The sequence below is a fragment of the Leopardus geoffroyi genome, chromosome A2 (genome assembly GCF_018350155.1).
Source record: "Leopardus geoffroyi isolate Oge1 chromosome A2, O.geoffroyi_Oge1_pat1.0, whole genome shotgun sequence".
Classification (NCBI taxonomy): domain Eukaryota; kingdom Metazoa; phylum Chordata; class Mammalia; order Carnivora; family Felidae; genus Leopardus; species Leopardus geoffroyi.
Window position 1 is genome coordinate 159199021 of NC_059331.1, and position 14547 is coordinate 159213567.

Sequence of the window (14547 nt, forward strand, 5' to 3'; positions counted from 1 at the left end):
CTGTTTTGCCAGCTCGAAAAACTTTTACCTGCTTTCTTTATACTTATCAGTGTTGTAACAATGAAACATGGCTATGTGAGAACACTGGTAGCCTGAAGAAGTATAAAAGAGGGAGATAGGCTGTATTTTCAATTTTATTAAAATTCTTATTTTCAACTAGCTATGTGCTTTTTATGCTTGGCCTAATTTCCTTTTGGCTGTGGGCAACTTTTTGTGGGTTTTACAATCTCTTCATAAAACACAACCCCATCCCATTATCACATTACATACCTCCATAGGCACATAATATTTTGCTCAATTTAGAGGTGGGGAGATAAAGGCAAGAGCAGTTTTCAAGGTTTTGAACTTTTCATTACAGTGTGCTTTATTGGGCTTTGCACCTAGTCACATAATAGCCAATATGCACAAAAATATTTGAAACCTTTTTATTTACTGGTGTCTATATATCTCTTAGTCTAAGAATTATTTTAGACAAATTAATTATTTTCACATGTCGTTTTAATTTTGTTTTCATTTCTATAAATTACACACATGAATTGATATTTACCATGCTCATGTAACAAGTAGAAAATTCAATCCACTCTACGAATGTGAAGAAAGTTTAGGTCTTTTTTCCAATTATTGCAACTTAGCTCTACTGTATGAAAAGGAAACTCTTACGTACTCAGATTTCTGTATTTCCTGGGCTAATGAGTTTCTTTTTTAGTCTAAGTGGTTAGTCTGCTTAAATTTTAACTTCTACTTAATTCCCAGAATTGGCAATATGTGATAGCCTTTGTATTAATCATTCTCTTTTTCATGCCTTTCTCTGCTATATCTCATTTCATGTCTGAGTGAATGGGTGAATCTATGTCTGGATGGATAGACAGGGGCCTTGGTTTGATGAATTGTCCTCTGGATTCTGGTTGATGATAGAGTTGAGTTCCTTGCAGCTGGAAGATGAGGTCTCCTTCCTCATTGGCTGTTGGCCAAGGCATCTCTCTCAGCTCTGTGAGGCTGCCCAAGGTCCTTATTGTGTGGCTCCCTCCATCTTCAAACCCAAAATACCAAGTTTTTCCATACTTCCAATCTTTCTGATGATTTCTTCTGTTCTTCCAAAATAAGGAAAATGCTTGATTTTAGCCTTCTCAGGCTCACCTGAATTATCTCCATATTTTAAACACTTAACCTGGGAATTTAATCCACAAAGTCCCTTCAAAGCAGTGCCTAGATTAGTGTTTGAAAAGCCGAGGGAGTGGAATCTTGGGAGGGCCATCTTACGAATTCTGCCTACCACAGTCTACTACTGCCTTCTGGTGCCCATAAATTCATATCCCTTCCCAAACAAAATATATTTACCCATTCCATGGTACCCAAAAGCTTCATTTTATTACAGCATCTTTTTCAAATCTAGAATCTCATCTATACCTTATCAGTTCAAGATTTTAAAATCTCATCATCTAAATCATCTAAGTTAGGTGCAGATGAGGCTACCTTTCTTCCTGGAGACTCCGGAAGAAACTTCTTCCAAGTGCATTCAGGGTGTTGGCACAGTTTAGTTCTTCATTGTTGTAGGACTGAGGTCCTCTTTCCTTGCTGGCTGTGAGCCAGGGGTGGGGCTCTGCTCCTAGAGGTCAGTTGTATTACATCTGCAAAATGCCTTTTGCCATATAACAAATTCAAGGGCATGTTGTTGTTTCATATTCACAGTTTTCAAAGATTAGGGCAGGATAACTTTGGCAGCCATTTAAGAATTGTGCCTACCATGGATTGGATGTTCTATGGGCTTTCTGGAGCCCTTCCTACTGCTTTTCTCTCTCTGCTACTCCTGACTATCTAAGCCTCAAGTCTGGTTATTCTTTAGTTTCCTTATACATTTCTACTGCCTCTGAAAGGCAGGTGAAGCAAGGACCTGCTGTCTGATTTATTTATACTACCTTTGTCTTCTTCTTACCATCTTCTCAGTCTGGCAAAATAAGCTTTACACTTGTTCTTCTTATTTTATTATGGTTTTTTCTTACTACGAAACCTTGCAGTTATGTTCGCCAACTTTGGTCCTTTTTATGGTTGTCATAGGACAGTTTGAATCCTGGGGTTATAGAGTTCAAATGTAATTATACACTCATTCGTTTAGAATATTGGTGAGGGACTCTAATGCTGCCCTACAAAATGCACAGAAAGTATACAAGAAATAAATGGAGATTCATAAGATCAAAAACTAGAGAGAAATTTTACAGTGTAGGCTACCAAGTGTTTAAATTCAAATTTGGATTATTGATTCTGTGGTGAATAGATACTCCTTTAAATTTTTATCTTACCATCATAGGCATGTGGTTAGTGCTACCCTGGTCTAGTGTCCAGGAGAGCCAGTAGAATCTGAGAAATATCCTAGTGAACACACAGATTAAAATAAAATAAACTGTTCACATGTCATTAGTTTAACAAATATTTATTGAGTACTTACTTTATGTCCACACCTACTATTTGTTCACTGTTCTAGTGAATGAGATGCATGAATAAACAAAGCAGATACAAATCCCTGTACTCAACAAAATAAGTAAATTATATGGAATGGTTGGAAAACAAATACTACTTACAAAGATAGAACAAAATAAAAGAGGTCAGAAATATTGATTCTGGAAAGGAGAGCTTCAATTTTAAATAAATTTATGGAAAAAGAATGTACCATTTGAGCCAAGACTTAGATAACAAAAGGGAGATTGCTATGTGAGTATCTAGGAAAAGAGAATTGTGGGCAGAGAATAGTTAGGGCAAAGGCCCTACAGTGAGACAATATTTAGAATGTTCTAGGAAACATAGCAAAGGAGCAGTGGAGCTGGGCTAGAGGAAATAAGGAGGAGGGTGAGAAAAAAGGAGGGAAGAGGGGAAGGCAGCCTGGGAGAGAAGGCAGTTAGAGGGATACATAGTTATTGTAAAGATTTCAGATATTCCTCTGAAAGGAAGAAAGAAAAATTTTGTGACTTTCGGCTAGGTTTGACATAAGAATATGGCTCACATTCTAAAACAATCATTTTAACTGCTTTATTGAGAGTACTTGTATGGGGCAAGGAAGGAAGCAAGGACCTAGTCAGGAGGCTACTGCAATGATCCTAACTGGAAAAAAACACCCCTTCCCCCCTCACAAACAAAACAAAACAAAACAAAACAAAACAAAACAAAACAAAAACAAACAAAAAAATATGGCTTGCACTAGGGTGTTAGAAGAGAAAATGTGAGTAGTGGGCAAATTGTTGATGTATTTTGAAGATATAGCCAAGAGAATTTTTTGAAGGATTGGCTATAGTTGTAAGAGAAAGAACTCAAGAATAAACCTAATTTTTTTTTGGCTTGAGCAATTAAAAAGATGGAACTGTCAACTAAGATGAAGAATGCAGGTGTAAACAGTTTAGGGAGATATCAGAGGTTTAGTTAGGATTATGTTAAATTTGAAATATTTGTGAGATATCCAAATGGAAAAGGTTATTAAGTATTTAAGTATAATTTTTTAGATATTCACATACAGATATTTACTAGATCCCTAGGTAGAAATGAATCAAGAATTGAAATAGGAGTTTGGAGTTCAAAAGAGAGGTACGGACTGGTGATATAAATTTAGGAGTTATTCCATAAAGACCAAGAGACTGTATAAAATCACGAATATAATGAGTGTAGATGCAGTAGAGGGTAAAGGACTGAGTCCTAGAACAGTAGAATTTTAAGAGGGCAGGTAGAAAGGAAGAATAAGAAAAGGAGACTTGAGAAGAAGAGAAGAGCAGAATAAGAGAACATCAAGAGGGTGTAGTGTTCTGAAAACCAAAGAGAAGGAGAAGGAAGGAATCAAGGAGGGTGTGATGGGTCACAAGTATTGCTGGTGGGTCAAGTAAGATGCAGAATAAGAACTGACCACTGGATTTAAGAAACTGGAGGTTATTGGTGACTTTGACAAAATTAGTTTCATGCAGGTATGAGATGAATAGCTCACATGGAGTGGGTCTAAAGAACACTGGAAAGAGAAGACCAGGAGAAAGTGAGTTTGGATAGCTCTTTGAGGAGCAACAACAGGGAGCTGCAGCTGATGGGGAGGTGGGGTCAGAGGGAGTTTTTCCTTCTTTTTAATTTTAACGTTTATTTATTTATTTTGAGAGAGAGAAAGAGTGTGTGTGTGTGTGTGCATGTGCGCATGCATGCAAGTGGGGGAGGGGCAGAGAGAGAGGGAGACAAGAGAATCCCAAGCAGGCTCTGCTGACAACACAGAGCCCCATGGGGGGTTTGATCCCACAAATCTCGAGATCATGACCTGAGCTGAGACCAAGAGTTTGATACGCTTAACCAACTGAGCCACCCAGGTGCTCCAGGAACTTTTCCTTTTTTAATGAGAGAAAAGCACAGCATATTTCTGTGCTAATCAGAATAGTCGTAAAGAAGGAAAAAGTTGATTAGGTAGGAAGTGAAGGAAAGACCTACGGTCGTTCATCTATTCTCTAGGCAAGATGGCGGATCACAGGGGGTACAGATCCTCTAGGTCTGAAGGTAGATGTGGTGGTATTGGGCTTCAACTTTCAAGCAAGGCAGAATGAATTAGATGGAAAAAATGGAAGAAAATTGAATGTGATTGAAGAGAAATTCGGTAGATATACACAGAATTTTTATTGTTACTTTGTATTATGTGATTTTAACGAAATGCTTTTACATCTTGTTACCTTATTCTTGTCATCTGTTGGTAGAAATTTGAGCCAATACACTTCTTTTCTAAGAGTTTTTTCATGTGTCCTTGTGTGCTGGAACAATATTGCGTTACCTCCAGAAGTGATAGCATGCTCCGTGCTAGATATTTACTTTTGAGCTATGATTTTCGTAATTTATTTTTTGTTGATGACTTTCAGTCACTTGCATTAATTTTTGCTTTTAATGTAGTTTTTCTTTTGGGGGACAGAGCACTTTTGCAACGAAATTCTGAAATATTTTACATAAAGAGAAACCAAATCTATTAATATCAGATTAATCAGTGTATTTACCCTGGCCACAGATCCACACTGTGTGATGACAGTGAGTGAGAAAAAAGAATCTTACTATCACAAAATAATGCCACATGAAAATTAGCCAAACCGTTAAATTCAGCTCCCGTAGTATAAAATAAGAATTAGCAACTTCAAAGAAATGCTGGAATAAAAAGGCAAGTTGTCCTAATACACGTTAAACTCCTGAGAACAGATGTCAGGGACATAACTGGTTACGCATTTAGAAACCATGCAGAAATGTTATCTTTATCTCGCCTCATTTTATCTCACTCTCATGTACTATTCTCACATTTACCTCACATCATAGGCTTTAAACCTAAACAGCTGTATTGCAAGTTTATTGGTAAACTCAGACACTGTTATTTGAACACTACAGAGGCACCCGAGTGGCTCAGTTGGCTACGCGTCCTACTCTTATCTCTACTCAGGTCCATGATTGCATGGTTCATGAGATCGAACCCTGCATGGAGCTCTGTGTTGACAGTGCAGAGGCTGCTTGGGATTCTCTCTCTCCTTCTCTTCTGCCCCTCCCCTGCTCATATGCACATGTGCGCTCCCTCTCTCTCTCTCTCACAAAAATATAACTTTCAACAAAACAAAACAAACAAAAATCCACCACAGATCAATAGTTCAACTTAGCAGTACCATTTGAGTGGGGGAACAAATCCCTATATGATTCTGGAGTTATGTGTGAAGGAAACTGCATGTTATTTAAAAGCTTACTGAACAAATAACATTAAATAGAGAAAACCGAATTCCCTCCTCAAACCTGAAAATGTGTTTTGCTGTTATAAATAATGAGTACATTTCTAGGTTGTACTCTTCTTTTCTATGATGTATTTTCATTAGATTTTCCTCTGAATCAGAAATTTACCAACATAAATGTATCCGTTTAATACCCTATCTATAATTTATAGTTTGGCAACTACTTTCCCTTCCACCCCCTAGGTTGGTTGGTTATTTATTTATTTATTTATTTATAGAATTGTTCTTGTTCATAGAAACACAATGTAGGTCAGTGCTGAAGGAAAGCCAAACTTAAGTAAAGCATGAATATATATGCAACACAATTATAGACTCAAAGGGACTTAGATATCTCTACCATGTAGAGGTAAGGCGAAATATTTCTAGAAGGTTGTCCCCAGTTTGAGTCTTAGTTATGTGAGTACTTTAAAAATGCTATGCATATAGCAAAAGAAAAATCAAAACAAAGCAAAAGCCCAGCAAATAAACAAACAAACAAACAAACAAAATGACACAGCAAATAATATGTACTTATACTAGGTGGCATTTTTCTGGGTCATCTATGAGGTGATTAGTAGAGCTTACAAGATATGTAGGGCAAATAATACAGTCAGAAATGTTTAAGCAATTTAGGATTTTCCTGGAAATATTTATTCTTTTAGTGACTACTGAGCACCTGCTGATCAAATTGCTATTAGTAATATTTCTTGTGCATAGCATTTGTATTATTCCCTGTCATGTCTGGTAGCCAAGGTTAATGGTGATTATGCTGTGATAATCTAAGTCAATTCATTTGAAGTTGTTTCTGTGCATGTCTAATAACAGTATGAAAACCATTGCAATAGAAGGAAACATGTATTTTAGCATAAAATAAAAAGATTTACACTATGTTTAAAGAAAATCAATTCTACTGACCTTGACCTCTATGGGTCTCAATTTCTCCTTTTTGTTCCTCTGTTTTCCATGTTAACTTTGTATGTATCTTTAAGCATATGTTGTAATTGTTTGCATGCCTGACTTTGTTATTAGGCTAAGATGTTCTTGAGGGCAGACACTAGGTTTATTGATTCTGATATCTTCATGTGACATATTTGTAGGCTTTCACATATTATACAGGGGTAGTAATCTGTGGCACAGATTCACCAATGGCTAATAAACACCTGGGTAATAAACATCTAAAAAGGCTTTGAAAATTGAACACATATTGAAACCACAGCATACAGAAGGCAGGTTGGAATTTAAGGACCAAACTTAACCAGATGTTGTTTGTCAAAACAAAAATACCACGATTCTCTATAAAATTTCAGTACAACACAGAGCCTTGATATAATATGCAAATGCCCAAAATGAAATAAAGAAAACACTGTGCATACAATAGGGAAACAAGCCATGAAAATCTCAATGCACAAAGAAAAGACAATTAGCACATGCTACTTTCAAGATGACATAGATGTTGACATGATCTGATACAGGCATTAAAGCAACTACTGTAAAAACGCTTGAATGACACTTCTTAAACATAGGCTAAAATAGGTAAGCTCAGCAAAGAATGAGAACAAATGAAGAACCAAAGAAACTGCAGACTATAATAACCAAAATTTAAAAAAAGCAACTCACTGGGAGGACTCAAGAGGAGAATAAAGATGAAAGAGAAAAAAAAAGTGAGTGAACCTGAAAATAGATGAATAAAAATTATCAAATATTAATAGAAATTGAAAAACTGAAAAACGAACAGAGCTGGAAAGACCCGTGGGATAATAACACAATGTCTAACGCTCATGTTGTTAGAATTTCAAAAGGACTATAGTGTTGACAAAATGAAGAAATAATGAAAATCTTTCAAATTTGGCAACATGCATAGAACTCTAATTCAAGAATCTGAGCAAACCATCAATGGGAAACCCAAATGATCTGTGCTCATTCATAATAATCAAATCACTGAAAACTAAAGACTAACAAAAAAGTCCTTGAAAGCAAACCCCTGGAAGATGTCACCTTATTTATGAGGGGACCAAGATTCTAATGAGTGAACCATTCTAGTGGTTCTCATTGGAAACCAAGGACACCAGAACAGGGTGGCACCACAGTTTTAGGGCAGAAAAAAACTATGAAGCCAGAATGCTAGATCCAGTGAAAGTATCCTTCAGCAATGAAGATAAAATAAAACATTCTCAGATGAAGGAAAACTAAGAGAATATGTAGCCAGCCAAACTGACTTACAATAACTACAGAAGAGAGCTTTTCAGGCAGAAGGAAATAATACTGGAAGGAAACTTGGAACATCACCAAGGAAGGATTACTCAACAGAAAAACTGAATATTGGGTACGTATAACAGTTATTCTCTCAAATTCTTTAATATGAGTTTAATGGTTCTGGCATACGTAAATGTAATTTATATGACAATTATAGCATAAAGGGACCTTGAAAGTGATAGTATTTCCTCATTACAATTAAAGTGGTAAGATATCAGTTCTAAATAGACTGTAAAATTAAGTATGCATTTCATAATCATAATGGAATAAACAGAAAGCAATTATTTTTTTAAATTGTTTTAATGTTTATTTATTTTTGAGAGAGAGAGAAAGAATGCAAGAATCTGAGCAGGCTCCAGGCTCTGAGCTATCAGCAAAGCCTGACATGGGGCTCGAACACACGAATCACGAGATCATGACGTGAGCCAAAGTCAGACTTTTAACTGACTGAATGACCCAGGTGCCCCAGAAGGCAATAATTAAATGATAGAACTAAATCCAAACATATAGATAATGGCATTAAAAGCCAAGTGACTGAAACACCTAACAAAATAGGAGATTAGAAGAATGGAATTTTGAAAATATTCATCAAGATTGAGAAGTTTTCTACCATTAATTTTCAACTTTTTTGTTGTTGTTGTTCTTTCCTTCTCTTCTCTTCTCTTCTCTTCTCTTCTCTTCTCTTCTCTTCTCTTCTCTTCTCTGGGACTCCCATTACATATATGTTTGTACACTTGCTGTTATCCCACAGGTCCCTGAGACTGTAGTTTTTTACAATTTTGTTGTTGTTCCTTAGATTGAATGATTTCTATTCATCTATGTTCAAATTCACTGATTATTTCTCATGTCATTTAATGTCTGTTATTGAGTCCATCTGGTGAATTTTTCATTAAAATGATTGCAATTTTTACATCTAGAATTTCCATTTGTTTGTTTGCAATGTTTCTTTTGCTTTTTTTATATGCCTTATTTGTTGTGTTATTATCATATATTTCTTTATTCCTTAAGCCTTGGTTACCTTTACTTCTATAAATATTTTTGTTGGATCTGCTTTGAAATATTTGTCTAAAAAACCAAATATCTTGGTCCATTCAGTGACAACTTCTGCTGATTGCTTTTTTCACTGGGAAACGGGTCACCCTACTGGTTCTTTGCATTCCTTATCTTATTTTGTCAAAAACTGGACATTTTCAATAATTTAGTAACTCTGTGTTCTGACTTTTTTCCCCTTGAGTGTTGTTGTTGTGTTTCCTTTGTTGTTTATATTAAAAGAAACTTGACTGGACTTCAATGGATTCTTTCTCTTCTGTGTTATACAATCATTGATGTCTCTGCTTAGATGATGATGATGATGATGTAGTTGGATTTCCTAGATGTCTTTGTGACCAGCCAGTGATTCATAATAGGTTGTGCTGTTGTGCTGAAACATCTTGAAGGGTAAGGTTCCATCTGCTGATAGGATAGATTAGTGTGTGGGTTTGAAGGTGCACTCAAAGTTCAGATAATTTTTAAAAATTGCCTCTGTTTTGTAGTTTTACTACATTCTCTCAGATCTTCCCTACACACACCTAAGATAAGTGCCTGAGATGAATGGAGAGATTATGACGCCTCTGTGGGTCCACCAGCTTCAGGGTCTCCTTGTGAAATTTCTGGCACTTCCTCTAGTCTACTGTGTAACCTAACTAGGACTACAGTCTTAGGCTAAGGTTGCTGAAGTTTGTCTCTATTCATTTTCTACTGGGTTTGCTGCTTGTACTGATAGTGCATCTGACTGTAGGGTCTCCGCCTTCCAATCCAGACTGAGTCAGCCCCCTTTGGCCACTTTGCCTCTGGTGGTCGTAACCAGCCATGTCTCTGTAGAACAACGGTGCTGTTCAAGATGATGTAGGAGGTGTGGAAGCCCCAGGCATACATAATGTAGACACTCTCAGCTCTTACCTGAAGTTCAGCATTTCTGTATTCAAGAATGCTTTTCAGTTTGATGTTTGCTTTTAGTTGATTCCAGATCCCTGGTATGGTTGTTTGGGGAAGTTTTCGTGTAGTTTTATAGTTGTTTTGTGGGAGAAGATTTGTCAAACTCTTCACTCATTCATAGACGGAAGTCCCATCCTTTTCCATGTTGGTTTTGTCTAGCATTAAGTTCAATCTCGTTAATAACTCTTTATTTTTGTTATTATTATACTTAATGCTATTTATACAGCTAATGTTAATTTAGGCTTATCCCCCACAATTACCAGTTATTTCCACCATTGCACTTCTAGGCATTTATCCTAGAGATATGAAAGCATATACTCACACAAAACCTGCACGTGAATGTTCATAGCACCTACAGCCTCAAACTGGAAACAATTCAAATGTTGTTCAAAGAGTAAACAGTTAGACATATTGTGGTACATCCATCCAATGAAACGCTACTCAGGAATAGAAGGAAGCAAACCTCAGATGCGCAGTACAACTTGGAAGGATTTCAAGGGCAATACGCTAAGTAAAAATAGCCAATCACAAAAGTTATATATGGGCCAATTACTCAAGACCAAATTCTCAAGTTTACATATGAAATTGAGGAAATTTAGTACCGAGTGAGGTGCCATGTTTTTGACTTCCCATATATTTGTCAGAAGATATAAACCCTATGCAATTATTACTAGTATGTTGGCCTCCCATCTGGTTGTTGGAGTATTAGCAGGAATATGTAGGAATTTACTCCTTCCTATAGCATCTTTACCATTGAAATTAGAGTACATTAGGACATTTTCATATGTGTATGTGTGTTTCAGAGAGAGAGAGAGAGAGAGGAGAAAGAGAGAGAGAGCGGGAGAGAGAGAGAGGGAGAGAGAAAGAATCTTAAGCAGGCCCCATGCCCAGTGTGGAGCCCAGTGCAGGGCTTGATCTCATGACTGTGAGATCATGACCTAAGCTAAAATCAAGAGTAGGATGCTCAACCAACTCAGTCACCCACGTTCCCCCACATTAGGACATTTGAATATAAAATCAGTGAAACAAAATTAAAGCAATAATTTTCCTTAAAGAAAAAAGGTTATATGCTGCACGAATCCATTTATATAAGGTCCTTGAAATAACTAAAGGGTAGAGATGAAGGGCAGTTTAATGGTTACTAAGACAAGGGGAGGGGAGTTACTTTGTGTGATGGCACAGTTCTGCATGTTTACTTCGGTGATGGTTACATAAGCACATACATGTGATAAAATAGTGTAGGATTGTACACACACATTCACACTAAGGATTACGTGTAAAACCTGGTGAAATCTGAATAAGATCTGCAGTGTTTGTAACAGTATTGAGCCAGCACCAATTTCCTGGTTTCTACGGTTAGGTGACTTGTTAACATTGGGGGACCTGGATGAAGTTAGGCATCTGGCTCTTTATTTTGGCGCATGTCACGATCTCATGTTTGGTGGGGTTGAGCCCCGCAAAAGGCTCTGGGCTGTCAGCACACATTCTCTGTCTTCCTCCTTCTCTACCCCTCCCCCACTCTTCCTCTCGGAAGAAAATTAAATTTGAGGCAGATTTCAAACATTTCAGGTTTTTTGTTAATAGTATAGAAACCTCAGAGATGTTTTTCTTCTTAGGCTTTAGTTGCATATTGAAGGTACTTTCATTCACCGGGCTATAGTTATCCATAATTTGGTTTATATTTTACAATCGCCAGAAAGATATCTCTGGCCAAAAATGCATTGTCTTCAATGTGAATTTTATTTTTATTTTTGCTTAATATTTATTTATTTTTGAAAGAGAGAGAGACAGCATGAGCGGGGAGGGGCAGAGAAAGAGGGAGACACAGAAACTGAAGCCGGCTCCGGGCTCTGAGCTGTCAGCACAGAGCCTGACACGGGGCTCGAACTCCTGAACCCCTGGATCCTGACCTGAGCTGAAGTAAGATGCTAAACCGACCGAGCCACCCAGGCAGCCCTTCAATATGAATTTTAGAAGGCGGTGTTAGTGGTTAGAATTATATCCAATATAAAAGTCCTCAAAATACAACAGAATACATTTACGAAAAGAGCAATTACAACTCTTTGCGTGGTTATAACAAACATAAGCGTATTTTATATATGATTGTATAAAGTTTTAGGCTTGTTCAAATATGAGAATTTTTACTTTAAACTTTCTGAAAAATTACCTGAGAGGCATTTAAATTACATATATATAATTTACTCCACTTGTCCCCAGTAAAACTGCACTACACCATGCTTTTTCTCTCAGAATATCAGCTGCTTCCAAATGACAGCTGTAAGTAACAGCCATCTGGCTGGTGCGCTCTGTAGCTCATGACTCTTCCGAGTGTTAGTCAGTTGCACTTTTCCTGTTGTGTAAGGTGTGTTAGGTCACTAACACCCCGTTTCCAGTGTATTCCACTAATGTAGAATTGCCTATTGGGAAGCTACCGCTAATTTAATATTTGATTTGGGTCTGCTTTCTGCCCTTCATTGTGTTTTTTTTTCCCTTTGCCCATATTTACACCATGATATTCATTGTCCCTTGGGTCCGTAGTGGACAGAAAGCATAATGGCATGAACCTGGCCAAGTTATTTTCAAAAGATGGTCACTAACTTTGGGTGTCCCAGAGGAAAACTACGGTTAAACCTCAAGGAGTAAACACCTGGCCTAGTACATAAATGACCGCATAGTTGTCTCTACGACTCTACCAAATTGTTGTGATTTCTAGAGATTCTGGAAGTTCTTAATTATTTTGTGACAAATTGTCAGCATGCATAATTCTCAAGAAATAGGAGGCAGTCTTGTGCAGCCACTTACTATGAATGCTGCAGTTCTCTCAGGGGGTACAGGACCATTGCTTCTGAGGCGTTCCATCTTTACCTCGAAAATAAATGAAGTTACAACAAAGTGGAAAACTCAGGTAGTAAAGACATAGTCTCATTCAACATACACCGTCTGAACCATCCCATTTTCACTCGAAACCCACCGTTCGTAACACTCAACAAAGACTGGATCACAGCCCAAGTCTACCAGAACACCTGAGCAGTATAATTAGAAGAGGGTTAAGAAACCCCAGGGCTTGAGGAAACTCCATATGGTTTTCCAGAAGGGCTGCACCATTTTGCATTCAATTTCACTACTGGATATCTATCCAAAGGATACAAAAATGCTGATTCGAAGGGGCACATGCACCCCAATGTTTATAGCAGCACTATCAACAATAGCCAAGTTATGGAAAGAATCCAAATGTCATCGACTGATGACCAGTAAAGAAGATGTGGTATATATATATATATATATATATATATATATATATATATATATATATGAAATTGAATACTACTCGGTGATCAAAAAGAATGAAATCCTGCCATTTGCAACAGTGTCGATGGAACCAAAATATATTATGCTAAGTGAAATAAGTCAGGCAGAGAAAGACAAATATCATATGCTTTCACTCATGTGGAATTTAAGAAACACAACAGATGAACATAGGGGAAGGGAAGGAAAAGTAAGATAAAAACAGGGAGAAAGGCAAACCATAGAGACTCTTAAATACAGAGAACAAACTGAGGGTTGCTGGCGGGGTGTTGGGTCGGGAGATGGGTCGAATGGGTGATAGGCATTAAAGAGTGCACTTGCTGCCATGAGCACTGGGTGTTATATGTAAGTGCTGAATCACTGGGTTCTACTCCAGAAATCAATCCTACACTGTATGTGAACTAACTTGAATTAAAAAAAATAAATTAACAACAACAACAACAACAACAACACCAGGGGCTGTCCCCTGAATTTCCCTGTGAATGATGACAAGAATGAAAGGGGTAAAGAGTGCCCCAGGGCTGATAATTTAGCCAACCAAGAGCTTAAATTACCTCCTTCCTATTTTAGTGTTTAATGGCTGCTAAACTTGAGTGACCCGTGGCTACTACAAGCACTAACTGACAACTCAGCAAATGCTTGCCACCTCCAACACGTGTGCTGGAAGGATTAGAGAACTAACAGAAGCTTAGGAGTGATTGTTCTAAAACTTCCTGACCAAAAACCTGCATAACACTGCATCTTCTTTGGGGTTCAGGGCATAATGTGAATAAGAAACGAAGAAAAGCAAATGTCTTGGAGACACCTTGGATGACTAAGCCAATGCTAATGGAAAGACTTAAATATATATACACACATACACGTATATGTGCTTTATCTCTGTGTTGGAGAGGATTCTGTCATGTATGCAATTACAAGCAGCAGTCCGTTTCATGGGTTACCAGTCTATAGCATACGCTTTTTTTTTCCCTTCCCTTCCCCCATGGTCTTCTGTTAAGTTTCTCAGGATCCACATAAGAGTGAAAACATACGGTATCTGTCTTTCTCTGTATGGCTTATTTCACTTAGCATCACACTCTCCAGTTCCATCCACATTGCTACAAAAGGTCAGATTTCATTCTTTCTCATTGCCACGTAGTACTCCATTGTGTATATAAACCACACTTTCTTTATCCATTCATCAGTTGATGGACATTTAGGCGCTTTCCATAATTTGCCTATTGTTGAGAGTGCTGCTATAAACATTGGGGTACAAGTGCCCCTATGCATCAGT